A 26,310-nucleotide genomic window follows, 5' to 3' on the forward strand; every position below is an offset into this window, starting at 1 on the left:
TAAAAGCAAGAGCTTCAGGTTGACTGAATTTAAAACTATTTTACATTAAAAAAAAAAACGGTAGTTCTGAACGTAACAGACGACAGGCTTCAGTATAATAGAAAAACCCCTTCAAGGTGCTGTGGTAAGCCACAATAGCTTTTAAAATACCTGTTAAACAGAAAGTTGTGGCTCAGGCTAGTGGTCAGTGTGTGAGAAATTAGAAATGCTTAGAGTTTCAAATAATCAAATCATAGAATTGGCAAGAACCGGTATTTCTACACGGCAACTCAGTTTGTAGAATTTCAGAGTTGTATGGTGAAAGAAATATACTTTAATAGTCACTTTAAAGAAATTGTGAATCTATATACTTTGGAGTAGGGAACTTAAATTGCATAAGGTTTAGTCCCCTTGGTGCTAGTTCCCTGAAAATGAGACAACCATCACTATCGAGAAGGCCCAGAGCTGTTTCCCTCCCTGCAGGATGGAGCAGCTGCTGTTCCCTCACTTCCTTCCAGGCCTCAAGTTGTCACTGACTTGTTAAGGTAGAACTTTTTCCATCAGTGGAAGAAGTAGCAGCAATAGCAGAACTGCGTTTTATTTTTTGGTATTAACTTACTTATCAACCAACCAGTGACAAATAAGTATTTTTATGATTACCACTGCAGAGAAAAATAGAGCAATGGCAACCACAGGTTAAGAAAAGCTCTCTTGGGCTTTCCTGCTGGTGCAGTGGTTGAGAGTCTGCCTGCCAATGTAGGGGAGATGGGTTCGAGCCCTGGTCTGGGAAGATCCCACATGCCACGGAGCGGCTGGGCCCGTGAGCCATGGCCACTGAGCCTGTGCGTCTGGAGCCTGTGTTCCGCAACAAGAGAGGGCGCGACAGTGAGAGGCCCGCGCACCGCGATAAAGAGTGGCCCCCGCTTGCTGCAACTAGAGAAAGCCCTCGCACAGAAACGAAGACTCAATACAGCCAAAAATAAATAAATAAAATTAAAAAAAAAAAAAGAAAAGCTCTATAGAAGAAAACACGACAGAGTAGACTGGTGCCACCATTGTTGTCCCCACCAGAAACCTGGGCGACAGTCATGCTTAGTTCCTTCCTCTCCTGACTCCTCACATCCAGATGGTCACCAGTCTGCAAATTATTCCTAGTCAGTATTTCCTGAATGTAACCACTCTTTTCTTTCCCTGCTTCCCTGGCATCAATTAGGCCACCATTATAACTCACCTGGCATTTTGTAACAGCCTCCTTCCTGGCTGGCACTCCTTTTGCCTCCTCCAGTCCATTCTCCATGTGACAACTAAAATGATCTTTCTAATAATCTTTCACTAATTTCCCATTGGTATCAGGATGAAGTTAGAACTTCCTCATGTGGCCAAAAGGCCCTTCCTGATCTGAACCTTTCCCCCCAAATACTTCTGCAGCTTCACCTCTTTATGAATTCTGAAATTTCAATTCTCTGAACAAGTGATGTTCTTACCTCTGGATCTTTGCACATTCCCTGCATGATCTGACTCCTGCTTGTCTCCCCAGGGTCATCTCATACCTCTGTCCCATCACTCCACATTGGTCTTGAAGGCACCAAACCTGTTCTAACTCTAACAGCTCTAACAGCTGTTTGTGTTTTCTCTGGCTTGAATACTCCTCCTCAGCTATCAGGTATATCTGTATGACTTCAACCTGTTACACTCAATAGCTGTATGGAAAAAAAAAATGAGAGAGAGTACATACATACTTTAATCAAATCTTGAAATACAGATTCAGGAGTTTGAAATTCTAAGAAACCACTGTGGAAAACTAATATATAGAACACTAAAAAGGAATCAATAGAGTGACTCTTCTTGAACAGCATTCCAACAGCTGAGAGGCTGAGACAGAATCTAGACAGGTTCTTCAGGTAGTGCTAGTAGTTGTGAAAAATTTCCACGTGACGAATTGCTTATACTGCACTATAAGATAGCTCATGGTCCCTGAACTGTGGATGTTTCTAGACCAGTGAGGGAAGCAGAGATGTGCACAACCAGCTGGGAGGTCTGTTCAGTAGCAGCCACTGATTATTGAGCTTCTATCCTGTGTCATGTTCCCCTGCATTATCTCCAGACCTGTATTTCTAACCACATATTGTAAATCACTAGTTGGGTGCCAAATAGGAAGCTCAGAAAACTCTACCTATCTAGAACAGAATTTGTCATCTTTCCCACAAAATCTGATGCTTTTCCAATGTTCTATCTCCCAGTTAACGGCAACACCATCCACTCAGATACCCAAGTGAGAGATCCAGATGTTCCTTTATACCTTACACTCTTACCATCCACATGCAGCCTGTCACCCTCTCCTGTCAATATTACTTTCTTAATTTCTTATTAATGCTGAAATCTGTTTAATTCTCTTTCTCCTCACTGCCTCTACTTCAATGAAAGTTACACTTGTTTCTGAATAATAACAGGTCCCTAATGGATTTCACTCCCTCCAATCTTACTTCATCCTCATTCATTCTCCATATTGCAGCCAGAGGGATATTCTTCTGTTTAAGACCCTATAGTGATTCTTCAGAGCACTCAGGATAAAGCACGTGATGAATATTTGTTGAATGAATTATCTTCTCTAATCTTCAGAATAACATTTGGTGGGACATTATTTTTATTTTTCAGTTAAGTACACTAAGGCTAAAGGGAGGAGCTCACCCCCTAGTCAAATGGCTATAGGTTTGTCTGGATCCTGAGGCTGTACTGTTTCTAGGTCACACTGCCTATGCTTTCTTTTCATGTAGGCAGTGAAGACTGCTGGTTACATAGTGTAATTCTAACAGTCATACACAAGTAAACAATCTCTGATTCCCATGACATTGTAGTAATTACTTTACAGATTATCTTGTACTTCAGTAAAAGTATGATTAACCAGAACTTCAATGAAGTAGATTTTATTTTAAGAGCATGCAGAGGAAAGACATTGTAAACTTTTAGGCAAAATTGCCATATTACCAAAAACAAGCTGATTGATAGGATTTTTTAAGAGCACATTCCACAGTATAACTTGGAATCTTTACACATTGAACCCTGTTATCTATACTTCTTCTATAGCCTGTAGAAAGACCATCAAATAAAGCTTTTACCCAGAACAGTACCCGGCACATAGTTGATGTTCAATAAACATTTGTCAAATGAATGAATTAATAAAGGAAAAAGGTAAAACCCTCAGCATTCTACGATCCTGAATCATTTACTTATGGTTGTCATATTCTTCCTACTAAGGGAAGATAGTAAACTCGTATTTTTCAGCCAAGTTTTCCACTACAGAGATCAAAACAAAAAGTTTTCTTTTTTCTCATTAAACTAGAAAATTCATTCAATCGGAACAATTTATTTCCCAAATATACTGGTAAAAAACACATGTGATTCAAGTTTTTAAATTTTCTACCAATGCTTAATATATATATTTCTATTTATATTTTTTAAACTATGAATTCAGCTATATTGAGGAAGAAGATTGGCATAATTGGTTGAAATGAAAGTTTGGGATTTATTTGCAGATTTAAAATATCAGAGTTATCCCAATCTACATTAATATTTCAGATTCCCTTTTGGTCATCTTTTCCCTAATTCCCTCCACACTTTTTACACTGTTGAGTTACCTAACGCATGGTAATTTTAACCAAAGTTAACTTAAGGTTATAGTTGTCATATCAAAACAAAAGTAAAATATCCTGATTTTCTGGGTGAAATGTATAATAGATAATTCTTGATTATTCAGGAAAAAGATATCACTCAATTTGCTCATATCACATACTACAATTCTAGGTCTTTTTTTAATAATGAAAAATTACACTTATAATATTGTCTTCAATATTTTAACACATAAAGGTCTAATATGAAGAATTTTAAGAGGTACAACTTAAAGAAATTAAATCTTATCTCTAAAAAAAAAAATCAGATTTTTTTTTGTATTACTGGTTGTGATGTCTGATCTGATTTCAGGTCAAGCTGTAAATAGGCCAGAAAATTAGGGGGAAACTGAGCTTGAGTTCCCATTGTAGTGAAATTATGATTTGGTTATGATACATTGACAGTTTGTAGCATTACTAGTTATATATTCCCTGTTTATGAACATATATCTAATATGTCACTGCTTCTGAGAGAATCTGTGTGGGAAATTTATTGTATCACCAATACCAAGTTTTTGATGGACATTAATCCCATTCTGAGGCCTGGTGAAATTATTTTAGGACGGAGTTTGGATACTTTAATAAAAAGCATAATATTGGCAAATTTGGAAAATCTAGGGGTGGAGGTGATGATTAGATCAATATTAGATTTTTTTTTAAAGGCTGTAGAGTTTTCAGACCCTTTTTGGCAGGACACATACTTCTGGGGACTGTGATTACATCTGTTCTGGACATTGGCCTTGGCTGGGGAAGCACAATGTCATACTTTGCTCTGGAGGATCCCTCTCTTCTCTGATTCTTGAATCACAGGCAGATCAACCACAATTAGCCTGGTGTAGAAGCACATCTTCACAGCAGTTTTTAAGAGGAGGAAGTGCTGTATATCTATGCAAATTTGCTTCTCTGTGCGTGGTGGCACTCTGTGTGGAAGAATCCATCTAGGGCTGCTTTCCTCTCTGGGTCTCTGAGGGTCAGGCTTCCTTCCTGCAGTAAAGTGGGGGTGGGAATCTCTCTGAAACCACTCTATTTTCCTGCCTTTTTTTTTCACTCCTAGTGAGATACGCAGCAGTAGATCAAACTCATTCTCTTCGTTGACGTGTTCTGTGTCTGACTTCAGTGTGTTTTTTTGTAGTCTTCAAGTGAATTGTGCGCAAAACTCACAGCAGCTGCCTGTAGCAGATAACAGCCAAGGGCAGGGTAATAGAATGGTGTGGTCAGTCCTTCCCTTCCTAAGCTGCAGTCTTCTCCTTTGAGGTACCCCTGAGTTCTTAACTGCTAGAGTTCAAGGAAATCTGACCATCTTTTGACTTCAGTAGAAAAACAAATTTGGTTTGAAATTCAAAGTACCCATGTAATCATTTATAGAAAAAAAAAATCTCTAAACTTCTGTTCTAGAAAGTAAAGCAGTAAAGAGGTAGGAAATCCCCTAAACGGTTTTATTTAGAAAAAAAAAAAAATCATACCTATGCTACCTCTGTGGTGAGAAGTAAAAATCATAATGCAGGAGAAGAACTTGGTGAACATACTTTAATTAGATTATTAATGTTCACAGCATCAAGTACAAGAGCACTAGACATAACCTGCTTGACTTATAATCACTACTGCGCACTTAAATGACTTTCATAGACCATGCTGCTTCTCCTCAGGTGGCTTAGTGGTTACTGTGGATCATGATCCCCACCCTTTTAGATCAGATAAGGCTAAAATGTGATGATGAAGGGAGGGGGAAAAACCCTTATATTTATAAGCCAGTGCTTATAAAGATATATAAGACATCTAAAATGAAAATCTATTTATCAGAGTCAGAGTCTTTAATAAGTTTGCCACAATATTTTAAGCAATACTATTGCTTATCAAATTGCCTCTCATGGGGCTACAATCTTCTGAAGCACTTACGTTAATAGAAGAGTTACTTGATTTTTCTCATGCTTACATGTGAGTTTTTAAGACAACATGAGCTTCAGGTAAATGTTTTTGTCTGTCATTCCACACACACCAACAAGACTTTACTTCTATCGTTAAGTTCCTGCTGTAAGGAAAGTCTGAAGTTATCACTGGCAGCAGGTCTTTTGTTCTACCTTTAAAAGTCTCTAGAGTCAGACATAGAGAATGGACTTCAGGACATGGGGAGGGGGAAGGGTAAGCTGGGACGAAGTGAGAGAGTGGCATGGACTTATATATACTACCAAATGTAAAACAGATAGTTGTGGGAAGCAGCCGCATAGCACAGGGAGATCAGCTCATGCTTTGTGACCACCTAGAGAGGTGGGCTAGGGAGGGAGAGAGGGAGATGCAAGAGGGAGGAGATATGGGGATATATGTATATGTATAGCTGATTCACTTTGTTATAAAGCATAAACTAACACACCATTGTAAAGCAATTATACTCCAATAAAGATGTTAACAAAATGATACAACAGCATTATTATATTTGAAAAAATGTAAAATAAATGTAAAATAAAATAAAATAAAAGCTGCCTTGGGGGTCATGTGAACTCAAAATAAAGCTCAACTTATAAACAAGCCCCATATGATCTGTATATTTTCATCTGATTGCTGGTATGCAGTTTACATATATTAAAATGTTTGTATCTTTAAAAAAAAAGTCTCTAGGGTATACCCTCTTTTCCGTGCTCACCAATGCCATATGACAAGCCTTTATAGCCGTTTCCTTATACTCATCTAGGAAAACTTCTAACTGATCTGATCACCTCCTGTCTGCTCTCTACACTCCTGCTAGAGTTATCTTTTTAAATGCAGCACTGATAATTTCACTTTTCTGCTTAGAAACATTCAATGGTTCATAGCTCACCAGTGGTTTAGTGGTGTGACCAGATATTGATAACAACAACCTTTGGGGTATCTGGGTGGGAGGAAGTAGCCAGAACCTCAGCTCATTGCCTCCACCTCAAGCAGCTTCTTCTGGTGACTCCAGTGTACTATTCAAATATTACCATTTTTTATTTGAGCTTCTACTTAAAAAGTTTGGAAGCACTGCCTTAAAGCAAGCGTTCTGACTCTGGACACATGAGAACATGGACCCAGGTTTACTAGATCTCTTACTTTTTCAAGAGCAGCTGGAAACCCAGATTTCTATGGTAACTTTTTGGTATTGCAGCAAGAAGGATCATGGTTCATGCCCAGTGTGGTATGCCTGTGAGGCATAAAACAGACTTTCATGTAGTTAAGTCAGATATTAACAAAGGGTGAAAAACATAGGCTAATTTTCTCTCTCTCTGATTTTCAGTGTTAGTTGAGTGTCAGGATTTCTGGCAACCGCAGAGGTTCCTGTACAGGAGTTATCATGATAGAAACCTGCTAGGTTCTTTTCATTCTTGGCCATTTTTCTCTTCAGCCTATCATAATTAACACCACTGCCAGAATAAGAAGATCCAGGAAACCAGAGCCTGGACGAATTAGTAGTCTGGGACAAATAATTTGGATCATGTCGACTGCAGAAAAACTGTGTCTAAATAAGGAGATCACTAGAGTGATTCCTTTAGTCTTTTACTAATGGCTTATGAGAAGAAAGACCTGGAAAAATATGGGCTCAGGAAATATTTGCTGAATACATTAATGAATGAATGAGCAAATTCATATATCTATGAAAAATTTTAGAAGAAGCTTCAGTGTCTTTTCAATGCATATTTTCTTTAATTCGATATCATGAAGATGTTCAATAAATGTATTGTGACGAGAAGTTTTATTTCAAATTACTTCAAATAACTTTTTTTTTTTTGGCGGTACTCGGGCCTCTCACCACTGTGGCCTCTCCCGCTGTGGAGCACAGGCTCTGGACGCGCAGGCCCAGCGGCCATGGCTCACGGGCCCAGACGCTCCACAGCATGTGGGATCTTCCCGGACTGGGGCACGAACCCGTGTCCCCTGCATCGGCAGGCGGACTCTCAACCACTGCGCCACCAGAGAAGCCCCAGAGAAATGTTTTTATACATCACTTTTTATCAGCTGAAGTTAAAAGTGAACTATTCATAATTTTCGTGCTTCAAAGGACACTATCAAGAGATTGAAAAGGTAGGGACTCCCCTGCAGTCCAGTGGTTAAGACTCCCCGCTTCCACTGCACGGGGCACGGGTTCCATTCTGCATGCCACTCAGCGTGCCCACAAACAAATAAAATAAAAATAAAAATAAATAAAAAGAGAGAGAGAGAGAGAGAGATTGAAAAGGTAACCCACAGAATGAGGGAAAGTATTTGCAAATCATATATCTGATAAGGGATTAATATCCAGAATACATAAAGGACTCCTACAACTCCTACCACAACCAACAAAAAAAACAAACAAGCTGATTTTAAAATGGGCAAAGGACTTGAATAATTTCCCCAAAGATAATGTATAAATGGCCAATAAGCACATGAAAAGATGCTCAGCATCATTAATCATTAGCGAAACAAATTAAAATCATAAGATACCACTTCACACCCATTAGGATGATTATTATTAAAATAAACAAATAGAAAATAACGGGTGTTGTCAAAGATCTAATGAAGTTGAAACCCTGTGCATTGCTGGTGGGACTATAATATTGTACAACTGCTATAGAGAACAGTATGGTGGTTCCTCAAAAAATTAAGCATAGAATTATCATGGTGCAGTAATTCTAATTATAGAGATATAGCCAAAAGAATTGACAGCAAGGATTAGAACAAATATTTGTACACTCAGTTCTTAGCAGCATTGTTCACAATACACTATATACATATATATATATATATATATATGAATATTACTTCAGCCTTAAAAGGGAAAGAAATTCTGATACATGCTACAATATGGGTGAACCTTGAAGACATTATGTTAAGTGAAATAAGCCAGACACAAAAGGACAAATATTGTATAATTCTAATTATCTGAGGAATTTAGAAAAATCCAATTCATAGAGACCGAAAGTAGAATGAAGATTACCAGGTATTAGGGGAGTGGAGAGTAGGAAGTTATTGTTTAATGGGTATAGAGTTTCAATTTGGGATGTTGAAAAAGTTCTGGAGATGGACAGTGGTGATGGTTACACAATTAATGTGAATGTACTTACTACCACTGAACTGTACATCTTAAAATGGTTAAAATGGTAAATTTTATGTTACGTATATTTTACCACAATTTTTAAAAAAACAAATTATTCATAATTGTGATCTTTATTTCTGGTCTACGTAGGGGTTTTTGTCAGGCTCCTTTGTGTGTTTACCCTAGTTCCTCCTAAATCAAGCGTTCTACTCTCCACATATATGTACACACATAAGAATGTGTGTGTGTGTGTGTGTGTGTGTGTGTGTGACAGAGAAGGTGTTAACAATAAATAGCTCAAAATTGAAGTGGGTAGGGCAAGTTAATATTGATATTCATCTCTGCAATCTAAAAACTTGTCTTTAGAGAGTCTTGTTGCTCCAAGGATGCTTAGTTCTAGCACTAGATGTTTTATTTTTATTTATATATGTATTTTTAAATGATACTGAGCACTTTTCTTATGTTTATTGGCCAGTTGCATTTGTTCTTTTTTAAATTTTTGTTTTTATTGAGCTATAGTTGACATATAACATTACATTAGTTTCAGGTGTACAGTATGATGAAATATATTTAATGCATATATTGTGCATATCATGCATATATTGTGAAATGACCACCACAATAAGTCTAGTCAACATCCATCACCATACAATATTTTTAAATCTTGTGATGAGGACTTTTATGATCTACTCTCTTAGCAACTTTCAAATATGCAATACAGCATTATTAACTATAGTCCCCATGCTGCACATTACATCCCCATCACTTATTTATTATATAACTGGAAATTTGTACCTTTGACCCCCTTCATGTATTTTGCCCACCATCGCCCACTGCCTGTGGCAACCACCAATCATCTGTTCTCTGAATCTATGAGCTTGGGGGGTTTTTTTGTTTGTTTGTTTTGGTGTTTTAGATTCTACATATAAGTGATATAACACGGAATTTCTCTTTGATGACTTATTTGACTTAGCATAATACCCTCAAGGTCCATTTATGTTGTCACAAATGGGAAGATTTCCTTCCTATTATGGCTGAATTATATTCCATTGTGTGTGTATATATGTATATATATATATATATATATATATATATATATATATACTTTATCCCACATTTTCTTTATTCACTTATCCATTGATGGAAACTTAGATTATCATATCTCGTCTATTATAAATAATGCTGCAGTGAGCATGGGGGTGCATGTCTTTTTGAGTTAGTATTTTCATTTTCTTTGTTTCTTCAGATAAATAACCAAAAGTGGAATTGCTGGACCTTACGGTAGTTATGTTTTAAATTTTTTGAGGAACCTTCATACCCTTTTCCAAAGTGGCTGCACCAATTTACATTCTTACCAACAGTGCACAAGTGTTTCTTTTTCTCCACATTCTCTCCAACACTTCTTACTTCTTATCTTTTTGATAATAGCCATTCTAACAAATGTGAGGTGATATCTCATTGTGGTTTTGATTTGCATTACCCTGCTGATTACTGATATTGAGCATTTTTTCATGTACCTGTTGACCATCTGTATGTCTTCTTTGGAACAATGTCTATTCAGATCCTCTGTCCATTTTTTAAAATCGAGTTGTTTCTTTGCTATTGAGCTGTATGAGTTCTTTATATATTTTAGATATTAACTCATCAGAAATTTGATTTGCAAATATTTTCTCCCATTCAGTAGATTGCCTTTTCATTTTGTTGATAGTTTTTTTGCTGTGCAGAAGTTTTTTAGTTTGATATAGTCCCACTTATTTATTTTAGCTTTTGTTGCCTTGCTTTTGGAATCAGGTTCAAAAAAATCATCACCAAGGTTGATGTCAAGGATCTTACTGCCTATGATTTTAACTATTGGTGTCATGTGGCAATTCCCATGGCATAGACATTGTCTATCAGGATTTGTTCCTCAGAGAAAAAATAATGCTTCTCACTTTCAGAAGAATATGAGAAAAAAAGCATGATGTCCACCTCTCTTTTCCAACCATATTGCCATCACTCCACTTAAGTCCCATATAAACTCACACCTAAACTATTAACGTTAGTTTCCTTTCTATACTTTTAACTCATCTCATTCAGTGTATACTGTACTATTCTACCATATTGATTTTCTAAAATAACACCTTTTCTTAGTAGGTGACTTTACTTCCTATTTCACAAAGATTATATCAAGCATGAATGCTCTTAAGTTCCTGCCCTTCCCCCCACTTCTACAAACACAACTGCAAATGCTGTAACCTTGCCTCTTTTCTCTGTTCTAAAAGGAGAGGTTACGAACCCTGATCCTAACCCAGCTGCTTGTGCTCTGGATCTCATTCTCTCCCACCTCCTCTGGGACCTGGATCCATCAGCTGCCTCTTTTCTGTCCCGTGTCTTTAACCTCTTCCTTTCCTTTAGCTCCTTACCTTTAGCCTATAAACAGGCTCAGCTCTATCTCAGCATAAAAAAAAAAAAAACAAAGTGCATTTCTCAAGCTGCCACCCTGAATTTCTCCTCCTCACTCCCAAGCTTCTTGAAAACCTGTGCTCTATTCGCTTTGTCCACTTCTTTCCCCCACCTGTCTCTATGAAACTGCTCTATGAATGTTACCTGTGGTTGTTTAGGTACTAAATCCAATAGGCAGTTTTCATTATTTATTTACCCTATCTGTCTTCAGCTTTGACAGTTTGGGCCAAAATCTTTTTTTACCTGGTTTCAGTGGAATCATTCTTGTAACTCTAAAATCATTCCTTCTTACTCTTCCTCTGTCCACCCTCAGCTACTGGTGTGTCCCACTGATCTGTCCTTTGTGGTCCCTTCTCAGCCTACACGTTGATGAAGTCTGCAGGCTGATGGCATCACCGTAAGCTGAAAACTCCAAAATTCTCCCTTTTCCTCAGCTTTTTCCTGTTTGCTAGACCCAGCTGTATACTGAACATGTCCACTTGGATGTGCAGCATATTTTATTATAATTCCCTGTTTTCCATATCTTGGTAAATAGTACTACCGTCTATCAATTGTCCATGTCAGAAATGTGGAAAAGATTCTTTTCTTGCCTTTCTATATACCTAATCCAATTAGGCACGAAGTCCTGTGTATTTTACTAAAGTATGTCTATACGCCTAGTTCTCTTATTCATCTATCCTGCCTGGTTCTTTAGCCGTTTAACTAATGGTTCTTTAGCTACATGGCACCATATTAACAGTCCTATAACATACTCCTTTGTGTTATAAAACCGTTGTAGTGAGTTTCAGATCTTTTGTAAAAACATCTAGAAATTTAGGCCAAAACTTTATTTTATGAAAAATTAAAATATGACAATATGATACCACCTCACACAATAACACTTGTTATTTTCTGGTTTTTTGATAATAGCCATCTATTATCAAAAAAACAGAAAAAATAAGTGTTGGCAAAGATGAAGAGAAACTGGAACTCCTTGTGCAGTATTGGTGGACACATAAAATGGTACAACTGCTGTGGAAAACTTCACAGCAGTTCCTCAAAAAATTAAACATAGAATTACCATATGACCCAGCGATTCCATTTCTAAGTGTATATACAAAAGAATTGAAAGCAGGGACTAGAACAAATATTTGTACATCCATATTCATAGCAGTATTATTCACAGTAGCCAAAAAGTGGAAACAACCTAAATGTCCATTGACAGGTGAATGGATACACTCTCAATGGAATATTCCTCAGACTTAAAAGTGAATGAAATTCTGACACATGGTATGACATGCATAAACTTTGAAGGCATGATGATAAGTGAAATAAACCGGATACAAAAGGGTAAATTGTATGATTCCACTTGTATGAGGTATCTGGAATAGTCCAATTCAGAGAGACAGAAAATAGAATGGTGGTTGTCAGGGGCTGGGAAGACAGATAGTACGGAAGTTACTATTTAATGGGTATTGATTTTCAATTTCAGATAATGAAAAGGTTCTGAAGATGTATAATGGTGATGGTTGCATAATAATATGAATGTACTTAATGTTACTGAACTATACATTTAAAAACAGTTAAAATGGTTAAATTTTGTTGTACATATTTTACTACTGTTATATTCAACTCAGCCTGCTATAACAAAAATACCATAGAATGGTTGGCTTAAACAATAAATATTTATTTCTCACAGTTCTGGAAGCTAGGATGTCCAAGATCAAGGTGCCAGCAGATATGGTGTCTGGTGAAGTCCTACTTTCTGGCTAGTAGACAGTTGCCTTCTTGCTGTATGGTCACATGGCTGAAAGATCATCTCTCTCTCTTCTTATAAAAGACACTAATCCCATTCACGAGGACTCCAGCCTCATGACCTAATTATCTCCCCAAAGCCCCACCTCTAAATACTATCACAGTGGGAATTTAGGTTTCAACATATGAATTTGGGGGGACACAAACATTCAGTCCATGGCAACCATTTAAAATTAGAATATATTTATCAGAATTTTTAAAATTTTCATTCTTGATATGTCTTTCTTTAGAGTTCTAGGAGTATATACTTTGTTCTTAATGATAGAAGGGGTATGAACTAAGTGAAGCAAGTGATTTCTTGAAGAAGGGTACAAGGCAGTGGTTCTGAGGGACAATCAGAGATGTCAAAAGTCACTTTGAAATTCCTGGGTGAAAAGAAATAGAAAACATCTACAGACCTGAGGGTGATCCTTCTGTAGGCTCTGTTCCTCCAGTGACTGCAAAGATGCCTTCCTCCCTCCCCTATCCCTCCAGAGTGTGTGTTTCACAGCTTGAACAGGACCTGTCCTACTTCTGTTAAAGCAAACAGTGCCCTCCAAAACAAAATAGAACTACACTTAGCAAAAAAAAAGTTTAAAAATACTTGCACATTTGCGGTAATGATGAAGCAATCTGAACGCTGAATAAAAGAGAAAGGCAACTGAACTCCCAAAGCCTTTGGGAGCTCTAACAGGAAAATATGCATATCATTGTTAAGTGCCAAAGTAAATACAGCATGCAAACCCCAAACTACTTATTTGTGTGGTTTCCATAGTGTCAACATATATGCACAGTTGGTCTGGCTTCACTGAGAGCCATTAAAGGTCATGGAAGTAAAAACAAAAGTCAGACTGTCTGTGTGAAACTTCGGCAAGAAAATTCCAGGTTTCCTCCACATTTTCTCAGTTCTAGAGAAGTGAGCGAGAGGTGGCAGTAATGTTCTTTTTCTCTCCCTCTCTCTCCCTCTCTCCTCCAGTCCCACCACCCCCTGGTCACCCCCCCATCCCCGCCCCATGAATTACAGCATTATTTTCTTTTGAGCCCCAGGAACTGAAATTCAAATTTACAGTGAAAGGTACCAAGGAAAGAGATGACCTGTTCCTTTGAATATACATTTATTTTCATGTTTGATTACACCATAGTTAAAATGAGAAATGTTTTCTTTAAAAATGACAGGCTTTGGGGGGAAAAAATAGGCACTTTCTTCAAAATTGCCTCTTACTTGTCAAATCAAAATAGCTTCAGGTAAGTGAATAACAGAGGAATACCTGCTGTAGCAACACAGCATCAAGATGACAGGGATAGCACATCACACAGTTTTCCCTGGTTGTGCTACAGTTTTTGAGCACAGATGGGGAGGCTCCTGAAATGTTAGGCGGATGTGGGTGACAAATTATATCAGTTATAAAAGTAGCTACTCTCAGTGGGATGGCTTTGCCTTGGTATTTCAGAAGTTTAATAGCAGCTGTGCACTGGGATAGTTTTTGGTTTGGTTTGTTTTGAACTTTTTTGAGTGGAAAGGAATGGAAATGAAGCAGTGAGTTAATTCTACAAGCATTTACTGAATGATTACTATATGCCAGGCACTCCGCTGGGTACAGGTGCAAATTGTTTGAAACTCACATCTGTTGAGTTACTTCCCTAAGGACTCACTGCTAATAAATAACAGAACACATGTCTTTGTAATTCTAAAGTCCAAGCTTTTAACTCCTATTCTATGTTACTTCTCAATTACTTTTGTTAAAAGGGCAAGGTTCTGCACTGTATGTCCCTATATTTTCTTACTCCTTCACACCTGATTCTCAGCCCCTGTGCCCTAGGACAGTTCCCATCTCATCAGTCCTCTCCTGTGGACCAAAACAGTCAATAGGTCTTATCAGCTGACCCCAAATTCCGTGGACGTGCTACTGCTGCTACGGTGACTACCACTGATACAGTTAATAGTACCGCTTCTATTACAAAACACTAACAATAACAATGATAATTGGTAATATTCACTGAAAACTTACTATATGACTGGAACTCTGCTAAGAGCTTTGTCAGCCTTCTTTCATTTAATACTTTCAATGGTGGCTGAATGTATATGCTCTGGATCAGACTCCTCTGTTTAGATCCTAGTCCCCTATTCACTAGCTGTGTGACCACGGGCAAGTTATTTATCTTTCCTGACTCTTGATTTCCTTATCTGTAAAACAGAAATAATAAAAGTATCTATCTAGGAGAGTTGTTGGGGAAATTAAGTAATATAAGTTAGAGAAGTAGCTAATGTACCTAATAAATATTGACTACAAATCATTATTATTCATACAAATACTGCTAATAATTTCAAAAAATTCCTGCCATGTTCATACAGCCCAGATATGAGGTCCTTTTGCCTTGGTTCCCCATATTTTTTATTCCAGTTCTCTGCCTGGAACTGAAACCTATTTTGAACCCCAATCCAGCTGGCTGGATCTCTGGCACCTTGTTCTCTATTCCTGGATTTTGTCATCAGCCTCTGGCTGGGATGCTACTTGATTTTTAATGTCCCCATGGCTACCATATCCCAGGCAAATTAGACCCCCCTTAGCTTTGTCTTTGACCAAGCTCCAGTTCTACATGCTCCTTTGTAAACTCCAGTTTGAACTGCTGACTAGTTTGCCTGTTTTGCTCAATCCTGCTTCTTGCCCTTCCCTGCAAGCTGGCTTTGAAATCGTAGTACACCTTAAGGTCAAACTCACCCAAGATACAGCATGTAGTATTATAGTCATACAGCACACAAAGCTGAAAATACATAGTCCTGCCCTTAATGAACTTATAATCTTTATAAAATAGAAAAAAAGAAACAAAAACACAAGACATAGGTTATATATCCCTTTGGATTCCACTGGCCTTTCCTGCCCTGCATTCTAGGCCATCAGATATTTCTCGAAAACTACGATGTACCTACTCTGTGCCTCACATGGTTCTGCTGTCTGGAGCTAACTTATTGCATAACTAAGAATACTGACCCTCCACTTTTGTTATCACCTTGCAGCCAGGTAACCAGCCACATGCCCAGGGTCTCTGGCTGCTTCTGCCATTTATGGGCTCAGATGAAACACCTCACCACAGGGCATGGGATTTGGCTTCCTGCTCAGTCAGACGTTATATACAAAAGTACAGGAGAATGAACTCCCTGTGGGGTCAACCTGAACTAATGGAAACCAAGAGACCAGAGGGTGCCAGGCAGATAGATTCTCTCTCCTCTCTTCCTCCCATTCATCCTCAGGCACAGTTTCCTAGGGTTGCTGAGCAGATGAAAGTGATTGCTTTAGTCTCTCCATGGCGTATTATGAAGCAGCGGCCAGCATAGTAACTTTGTGTTACTTCTCATCCTTCCTACCCTCGCCTTCCCTTTCCCTCACCCTTACTGTCCTGGGATTGTGCCTCCTTTATAAGGCTTAAAAACTTAATTCATGCCTCAGGTTCTGCTTTTTAGTGATGGATGAACTCCAGAGCTTCAAAATTTGAGACCCTTGGCCAAAGAATAAAAGGAGAAATGTGGGCTTCCCTGGTGGCGCAGTGGTTGAGAGTCCGCCTGCCAATGCAGGGCACACGGGTTTGTGCCCCTCGTGCCCCGGTCCGGGAAGATCCCACATGCCGCGGAGCGGCTGGGCCCATGAGCCATGGCCGCTGAGCCTGCGCGTCCGGAGGCTGTGCTCCGCAATGGGAGAGGCTACAACAGTGAGAGGCCCGCGTACCGCAAAAAAAAAAAAAAGGAGAAACGTTAGGCTTAAACGAAGAGAAGACATGGAATAAGCGGAGATTCTTATGTACCTGGTAGTCTTTCTGATCATTTTTCTCCACACAGAACTCTCTCACCACAACGTCCCCTCCCCTAACACACACAGCACCCTAATATAACTCAATTGTTTTGCCTTCAGGATTTAGCACTTAATCTAGCATTTTCCTTCTACTAAGTCTGTTTCGCCTAAAAGAAAACACATCACTTTAAACTGTTGATAAATCATTTCATTCCACAGTTAGAGATAAAGAGCTTAAAAATACAAATATCTGAATCAGTTTTAGCTGTAAAATAGGATATCACACTCTTTCCTGTTTTGATGGATGAGGAGAGTTAGAGGGCAAAAAGGCAGTGTGGGGCCCTGGAAGGGGACAGAGCAGACTAGAGGCAGGAAAGATGACCTTCTCCAATTATACAATTTATTCACAGTTCTGCACTGTTCATCTTCATCTGATAACAAGCCAAGAAACGCTGGGCATAGCAGTCCTGTGGGGTCACACACAGACAAATTATAATGGAAGCTATGATCAGATAATAAGCTTAAGCAGAGATCTAATCCCTGATGGAATATTTATAAAAAATGGAAAGAATTCCATATGGAATTCTAACTGTATTAAACAAGGCAATTCTAATCTGATACTGGATATTATGGAACTGAATGAATGCTATAGTTCAGATTTTGTTGCAGCAAATGTTATTTCAAGAAAATTCTTTTTTTTTTGGCGGTACGCGGGCCTCTCACTGTTGTGGCCTTTCCCGTTGCGGAGCACAGGCTCCAGATGCGCAGGCTCAGCGGCCAGTGGGATCTTCCCGGACTGGGGTACGAACCCGTGTCCCCTGAATCGGCAGGCGGACTCTCAACCCCTGCGCCACCAGGGAAGCCCAAAAAAATTCTTTATAGAAGAAAATCTAAACTTACTCTTGGAATCATAGTCCATTTAGTTAAAATTGTATTTGTTACATTTTATCAGCCAAACACGGATAGTGAGAGAGCTGTTATTTGAACTCAGATTCCACACTTCTATTAAGCTGAACTATACCCAACACCTTCTGTTAAGAATCACTGCACTAAAATTATCTGTTTTGCTAAAAAATAGATACTATCACATCTCTACCTTTCAAAACTTTCAGTTTAAAATTTTACCATAGCATTCAAAACTCTTTATAATCCACTTCTAACCTCAATATTGACCCTAACTATTTCATTCTAGTATCCTATCACATTTGCTTCCATTCAACAAACATTCAATGAGTGTCGGTTTTGAGATAGTCCCTTATTAGGTAAAAAGAATATAAAGACCCTGCAGAGTAACGGGGAATAAAGAAATAATTATAATAAATGGGGAGGGAATTAATTTATAGAACCTTTATGTGTCAGGCACTATTCTACTCACATTTTATTTACCCTTTGCCTAGCACGTGGCGTAGATAGCCCTTGTTTGACAGATGTAGCAACTGAAGTCCAGAATGGTTACATATTTAAACCAAGATTCTACAGCTGGGATGGCAGTAGTATAACTGAGATTCAGCATCAGGACCGTCTGCCTCCAAAACTCAAGGTTTTTCAACTATACCAGTGATTTTCAAAACTTTTATTTCCTGTCAAGTAACTTATTATTGAAATGAAAATAAGACAAATAGATCAAAGTTGACATGAAAATAAACCAAATAGATAAAAAAAGAACTGCTCTGATGAATCAGAGTGTGAAGCCTACAGCCCCTTCCTTCCTGAATCCCTGGGTCTCTGTGAAGGGGCAGCACAGAACTCAATTTGAAAACCAGTAATCTTCACAATGCTACTTATCTTTGGTTTGACCTTTAAACGGTGTTCGAAGTGCAACAGTATAGGGTGGATTTCACTAGTACCTGCTAAAGACTGCTTCAAGCTGTAATAAACATCGTTCTGTAGTTCATGAACAATATCTATTCCATTATCTTATATACAAACACGTGGAGGAAAAACTATTACAAATGTCATGGTTAACAGCTTGGGCTCTGCTACTTACCTACCTTATGATCCAGAGCAAGATTCTTGACTATCCTATGCTTCAATTTCCTTAGCTGATCATGTAAAGTTGTGGGCAGGGTTAAGTATATTAATGCACATAAAGTACATTGCCTGGCATATATAAAGAGTTCAGTAAGTGTTAACTATGATTATATGTGTGTTCACATGTGTATGTGTGTACACATACACATACATGCACTTACATGGCTAGAACTTTCAGAAGATTTGCAGGGTATACAAAATATATGGATTTTGAAAATGCAATGAAACAATAAAAATCTGATTTGTACTCTTAAATAGAAGCAACTATTTTTTTTCCAAATTAAATGTGGACTTTTATTATTACTTTTACTTTAGTTTAAAAAAGTGAAGAAATTGCATCATCCAATCTGTCCTTTTACTCTCTTATAACTTGGAGAGGCTTATTTTATTTATTTATTTTACTAATTTATTTTTTTAAAATTTATATATTTATTTTTGGCTGCGTTGGGTCTTCGTTGCTGCACACTGGCTTTCTCTCTAGTTGTGGTGAGTGGGGGCTACTCTTTGTTGTGGTGCGCGGGCTTCTCATTGCAGTGGCTTCTCTTGTTGTGGAGCACTGGCTCTAGGCGCAGTGGGCTTCAGTAGCTGTGGCACACGTGCTCAGTAGTTGTGGCTCGTGGGCTGTAGAGTACAGGCTCAGTAGTTGTGGCTAACGGGCTTAGTTGCTCCGCAGCATGTGGGATCTTCCCAGACCAGGGATCGAACCCGAGTCCCCTGTATTGGCAGGCGGATTCTTAACCACTGGGCCACTAAGGAAGCCTTGCTTATTTTATTCATAATAATTCATTTTCTAGACAGAAATAACCTATCCAGCTTCTATAACTCTGTATATAAATGGCTGTTTTGTATTAATTCAACAAAGAAAATAAGAATAATAGCTGTCATGTGTAAAATACCTCTGTGCCAGGCAATTTTAAGCACTTTACTCAATTGTCTCATGTATCCTCATAACAATTCTATGAAGGAGAAATCATTTTTCCTGTTTTACAGATGAGGAAAAGGAAGTGGAGAGAATTAAAGACACTGCCCAGGTCATATGACTAAGAAGCACAGAGCCAATTCCATCTGAAGCCTTGCCTTTCCAGCCATGCTTCTCTTCCCTCCTTGCAGTTTAGGACCCAGTGTTGCTTTGTGAGGAGAGCTTGAAACTGCTCTGAGATCCACACTTGATCATTAGTTACCAAATATGGCTAATGATTAAATCTTCTAAGAACCCAAATGTCCATAAACAAAATGCGATATACCCATACAATGAAATATTGTTTGGCTAGAAAAAGGAATGACATACTAACACATACAACAATTTGGTTGGACCTTGAAAACATTTTGCTAAGGGAAAGAAGCCAGTCATACAAGATCACAGTTTGTATGAATCCATTTGTATGAACGTCCAGTATAGGGAAATCTATAGAGTCAGGAATGATGGGGATGGGAGGATAGTAGGAGAATAGCTGAAGAGTTTTCTTAGAGGTGATAAAAATGGTCTAAGATTGACAGTGATGATGATCACACATATCTGTGAATACACTAAAAAAACATTGAAATGTATTCTTAAATAGGTAAATGGTAGGTAAATTACATCTCAATGAAGCTGCTTTAAAAAAATCCTCTGGGGAACTTTTTAAAAAATTCTGATTCTTATGTTCTGCCTCACCCTACCTCCAGAACCCCACCTCTAAGATTCCCATTCAATAAATCTAGGCTGGTTCTCTGGAAACCTGTATTTTGTCAAAGGTGTCTTGAGTGATTCCTGGTGATAATCTATGTTTGAATACTTCAGTGCTTTTGATAAGGGTTACACCAGCCAAGAACAAACCTGGTGGAATACCAAGTAGCTCAGAGTAGGCCAAAGCCACTGAAAATACCAAATACCAAAAAATTTGCCTGGATACCTTTTGTCTAAGAGTAAAGCAACTTCCAAAGGAATCTGAAAGAATACTGTTTTTTCAGAACATCTTCAGATTCTTGTACAGCAAATTTTTTACTTCTTACACTATTTTGGTGATCTCCTTTTCTCCCTTATAAATAAATTGCAAGCATTCTTCCTCAGTTGCCTTTTCCTTTTTCTAACATAGCAAGTTTGTTAATAAGAGTGCCCTATTTCTGAGGGGTGGTGGTGAGGAGAGAAAACAATTATTTAATATGGAGAAAACATGTTAAATCCAGAAGAAGGAAATATAATAAGGAAGAAGTGATAGGCAGAAGTTCAAGGTCTGAAATTTTACATTTTAATGATAGTTTAGTGAAACTACCAGAAAATACATTTAACAAATTGACACTAAACTGGAAGGGATGAAATAAATGAGCTTCTAACCAATGTTTAACCATATTTCATGATTATGTATATTTAACCAGGTGCATTTCTGGAGGGATTTCTATTCAAATTGGACCTCTGAAAAGACTACATTTTATTACTCTAAAGTTACAAATATATTTCAGTTTCTTTAGAATGTGATATGCTTTGCTGACTAAGAAGCATTATCTCTTCGTAGAGGTCCAATGCTATAATTTGACCCCCCTGAGAAATTAAGTACAATTATGCAAACTACCAGGATTTAGGCGTAATCTAATTAGTACGGTACATATGCAGCAGATAATAATTTCCCTGGTTGAAAACTATATTGTCTTATTTCATGTTTGAACTATGTTTTAGAAAAACATTTTACTATGTAAGCAAGATTTTGTTATCTAATATATTCTATTTGCTCAGCTCCATAATGGACATGTTTAGAAAAATAAAGCCAAAATTGGAATCTTCAAGTGATGACATATTTTTCAGAAATTTATAATTACAAAACAGGATATTCCATGAAACTAGGAAGAGAATTCAAGTGGAAACGATTGCTTTTCTCTAATAAAGTATAAATGAACACTACTATAACTTTTCTCTTTATATAGCCACGATCAATGTCAAGTATGATTTAATGGAGATAATTTGGTTCATTTAAACATAAAACTTTAGGAGTTGAAAATTGACCTGGATTAAATTCATACCAGTAAAATCCAGTCACACACTTTCTGAATGGTATTTATAATCATGAGATTGAGTGCACTCTTTTAAATATGTGAACCTCATTAGCATTAATCAGTATTACATGTATGCACTGAGCAGAAATCAGGAAAGATTTTTTTTAGAGCCCCTTACCAAAGAAACTAAAGAAATGATCTCTCTTATACAGAGAAAAAAGAAGCTTTTTTTTTTTCTTTTTCTTTCTTCCTACAAAAGTGAATTTCATATGTAAGAGAAGTTCTGACTAATAGCATTGGATATTGGTCTTTTATATAAAGAAAATAAATGTACGGGTATATCAAGGCCTCCAGTGTGCTATTGTCATTTCCAAATGTGTGAACGCAGTCTTCGCTCATTTATTCCTTAGCTTCTCCGGGAGACTGCCAACAAGTATGCCAGTTCTCAAGCTGTATTGCGCAAGGATTTGCAGCCCACAAAAATCTGGACGTTTTTTCATAGGTAATGTCAAGGTCATAAAAGGCCCTAAAGAGCTGTTAGGGCATAACAGCTTTTAAAAAGCAGCGGCCCATGTTAGTTCTTTGTTTCTATGTTAGCAGAGAAATGATCAGTTTGGTGGATAAAGAGGAAAAAAAGTGTTGTTAATTCTAATACTATCTTTCCCAATCTGCTTATAAACCCGTAGTGACAAATATATTCCTGAGAAATAAAATTGCAGAAGCTGTATTTGTGTTGTGAGTATATGTAACGGAGCTAATAAATAAGCACATTGCTAAGTGATGTTACCAGCTATTTTCATTATGCCAGGAGTTTCCTCCCCGTGGGCCACAGAATTTTGTGGTGGGGAGGGTGGCACAGAGTCATAGCAAAGAAGCAGGAGTGGGGTGGGCAATAATCCATGTGTACATGTAGATTTTCTTAATCAAGTATTATTACAAATGTAACCACTGAAGTGTGATGGGGGGGGCCCTCAAACATTTTACATTAGAAACAAAAGTAAATCATCTCATAATTTGTATCTGCTTCAAAAATAATGTGGGGTGGAATAAGTAGGTGGGTTATAGATGAAATAAGATTGGTCATGAGTTGATAATTGTTATACATGGAGATTTAGACTAGCTTTCCTTTTAACTTTATGTTTTTTGAAATTTTCCCATATGATAAGCTTAAAAATTATCCTAATCAAAAAGGTTAGGAACCACTGCTTTATATTAAATTGTCAAGTAATTTTGCTTAAAAATTCTTCCATTAGGGGCCTAGTCCGGACTCGCCGCCGCCGCCGCCATATTCCCGTGGCATCTTTCTTACCTTGTCCATTTTCCGGGCTCGAGATCTTCCTTCCGGAGCCATGTCAGAAGGAGTGGACTTGATTGATATATATGCTGACGAGGAGTTCAATCAGGACCCAGAGTTCAACAATACAGATCAGATTGACCTGTACGATGACGTGTTGACAGCCACCTCACAGCCCTCAGATGACAGAAGCAGCAGCACTGAGCCGCCACCTCCTGTTCGCCAGGAGCCATCTCCCAAGCCCAATAACAAGACCCCTGCAATTCTCTACACCTACAGTGGCCTGCGTAATAGGCGAGCTGCTGTCTATGTGGGCAGTTTCTCCTGGTGGACCACAGACCAGCAGCTGATCCAGGTTATTCGCTCTGTAGGAGTCTATGATGTGGTGGAGTTGAAATTTGCAGAGAATCGAGCAAATGGCCAGTCCAAAGGGTATGCTGAGGTGGTGGTAGCCTCTGAAAACTCTGTCCACAAGTTGTTGGAACTTCTGCCAGGAAAAGTTATTAATGGAGAAAAAGTGGATGTGAGGCCAGCCACCCGCCAGAATCTGTCACAGTTTGAGGCACAGGCTCGGAAACGAATACCTCCACGGGCCCACTCCCGAGATTCTAGTGATTCTGCTGATGGACGGGCCACACCCTCTGAGAACCTTGTACCCTCATCTGCCCGTGTGGATAAGCCCCCCAGTGTGCTGCCCTACTTCAATCGCCCTCCTTCAGCCCTTCCCCTGATGGGTCTGCCCCCACCCCCAATTCCACCCCCACCACCTCTCTCCTCAAGCTTTGGGGTCCCTCCTCCTCCTCCTGGCATCCACTACCAGCATCTCATGCCCCCTCCTCCTCGATTACCTCCTCATCTGACTGTACCTCCCCCTGGGGCCATCCCACCTGCCCTTCACCTCAATCCAGCCTTCTTCGCCCCACCAAATGCCACAGTGGGGCCTCCACCAGATACTTACATGAAGGCCTCGGCACCCTATAACCACCATGGCAGCCGAGATTCGGGCCCTCCGCCCTCTACAGTTAGTGAAGCAGAATTTGAAGAGATCATGAAGCGGAACAGAGCAATTTCCAGCAGTGCCATTTCCAAAGCTGTATCTGGAGCCAGTGCAGGGGATTACAGCGACGCGATTGAGACGCTGCTCACAGCCATTGCTGTTATCAAACAGTCCCGGGTCGCCAATGATGAGCGTTGCCGTGTCCTCATCTCCTCCCTTAAGGACTGTCTTCATGGCATTGAAGCCAAGTCTTACAGTGTGGGTGCCAGCGGGAGCTCATCCAGGAAAAGACATCGGTCCCGAGAGAGGTCACCAAGCCGGTCCCGGGAAAGCAGCAGGAGGCACCGGGACCTGCTTCATAATGAAGATCGGCATGATGATTATTTCCAAGAAAGGAACCGAGAGCACGAGAGACACCGGGATAGAGAACGGGACCGGCACCACTGAGAAAGGAGTCTGGTTGGAAGCAAATGTTTTTTTAATGGACTTGCATCTCCTCACCTTGATCAGGACTAAAGGACGGAGGCCGCTCCACCCCTTCCCCTTTCTCCAAGCCCCTAACCCCTTCCAGACACCCACAGGGAATACCCTCTGCCCTGCAAGATTGAAGATTGCCTGGCAGCCCTCCCAGTCCCACTCCTGTTTGCCAGGGTAAAGAACCTAAAGACTTCATGTGGTTGGGAGGGTGGCAGACAGGAAGAAACCATGTCCAGGTCCCTGGTCTCCATAGAGAACGGTGCTTTGTCCAAGGAAACGTATGAGTTTCTGATTCTCCAGGAGCAGTTCAGTGGTGAGGTTGATGGGAAGACATCCTTCCCAAAGGAAACGGATCCTCCCTGTGGGATCTAGGAGAGTGACTGGGTGTGCCAAAATATGCCCAGGGTCCTGCCCTCAGCACTAGGTTTGATGGGGCGAAGAGGGTCCAAACCCCTTGCTAACATACCACTTCTTTAACTCCTTTACCTGCCCAGCCCTTTGAGGAGGGACCATGAGAACAGAAATTACTTTATGGAAAGCTTCTCCTCTTCTTGCTTTTCCCTCTTACTCATTGACGGTTTGTTTCCCTGACCTCCCAGGGGGCTAAAACCCTTTTAACTCCCTGCTGCCCAGCCTGCTCAGTGGACTTGCCCCTCCTAAGCAGAGAAGGCCCATGAGGTTGCTTTCTGCTGGGGAGCCTGGCAGAGCCAGTTACCACCCTCTACTGCTTCTTGCTTGGTTCGGTTGCCTCTTGCAATAACCAGCTCCACTAGATGTTCCCTTTCCCTGGGGCTTTTCCATTTCACATGTGGAGCCCTTCCCCCAAGAAGGCTGCTTCCTTGTTTTAGAGGAAGGTACTGCCATTGGGAGTCGGGGACATCGGACCTCAGCAGTGAAGAACCCTTGTGAAATACTAGGAGTGGGGAAGGAGGCAAGTTGGGCGGGATATGGCCTACTTCCATAGGCTTTTCTTTTTTCAGGTTTGATGTGAGCATGGGCTTGCATCCTCCAGGTACATACTTTTACTTATTGTGGGATAACCCGGCACTAGTAGGTAAAGTCACAAATTTGGTATTTTTTCACCTTTTGAATTTTGACTTAATAGCTCCCCTCGCTCTGCCTGGAGGTACTTGCTGCCTCTGATAAGGAGCAAGGAAGAAGTGGAGCCTGACTTTAATGAGCTCAGCTCAGAATTCTAAGGACCACCACTCTGGGGGCCATATTCTACACAGGCAAATGGAATTGCTTTTCCCATAACATCCAAATTGTGAGGCGGCTGCTGCTGAAAGCAGCAGCAGCAACAGGGTCCTGCGGTACCCACGGGGCGACAGATGCTACTTCTGCACGCGTCTGTAGGGCACGCGACATCGAACAGGAAACGTGGCACGTGGGATGTAGGGTCGCTGGAGACCCTTCTGGCTCAGAGGGGAGAGACTGAGCTGGACCGAAGCCTTCCTCTGTTCCTTGCACGTTTCTGACATAGCCCTCGCTCAGTCACTGAGGGAGTCCCCCAGGGTTGGAGAGGCACATTCCCTTGGGACAGAGGCTACAGGTTTGTAGCTTTTTTCCCCCTGTCCCCCAACCCCATCCCCACCTCCACTTCAGAATATGGCACCCTGCCCAGCCGGCCAAGCGTTAAGTGATGTGCTTATCCTCAAGAGCAGCTCGGGTGTCTTTTTAATGTAGAGAAAACCAAGTAAGGTGACAGTTTAAGGAGAAAAAAATATATAGAATACCAGAAAAGCCGTTTACCCGGAGAATTTTTTTCTCCCCATTTTTGTTTTGTTTTTACTTGGTGACACAATTTTTAGTTTTATTTCCTGATAGCAAAAGGAAAAAAACCCAACCCTCAAAAAGGCCAAGGCCCCGTCCCCCTG

At 39.7% G+C, this 26,310-nt stretch overlaps 1 long non-coding RNA gene and 1 pseudogene across 1 annotated transcript in view; one reads left to right on the plus strand and one right to left on the minus strand.

Moving 5' to 3' along the window:
• Positions 1-13,454, minus strand: part of LOC137219046 (uncharacterized) — a 44,373-nt gene extending 30,919 nt beyond the window's left edge. The window contains exon 1 of the long non-coding RNA XR_010940960.1: positions 13,302-13,454. This is a non-coding gene — a long non-coding RNA (uncharacterized lncRNA). The remainder of the gene's footprint in view (positions 1-13,301) is intronic.
• A 9,469-nt stretch (positions 13,455-22,923) lies between these two features.
• LOC137219047 (cleavage and polyadenylation specificity factor subunit 7 pseudogene) lies at positions 22,924-26,028 on the plus strand (annotated as a pseudogene).
• The last annotated feature ends 282 nt before the right edge of the window (positions 26,029-26,310 follow it).

Source organism: Pseudorca crassidens, chromosome 2 (genome assembly GCF_039906515.1).
Source record: "Pseudorca crassidens isolate mPseCra1 chromosome 2, mPseCra1.hap1, whole genome shotgun sequence".
Lineage (NCBI taxonomy): Eukaryota > Metazoa > Chordata > Mammalia > Artiodactyla > Delphinidae > Pseudorca > Pseudorca crassidens.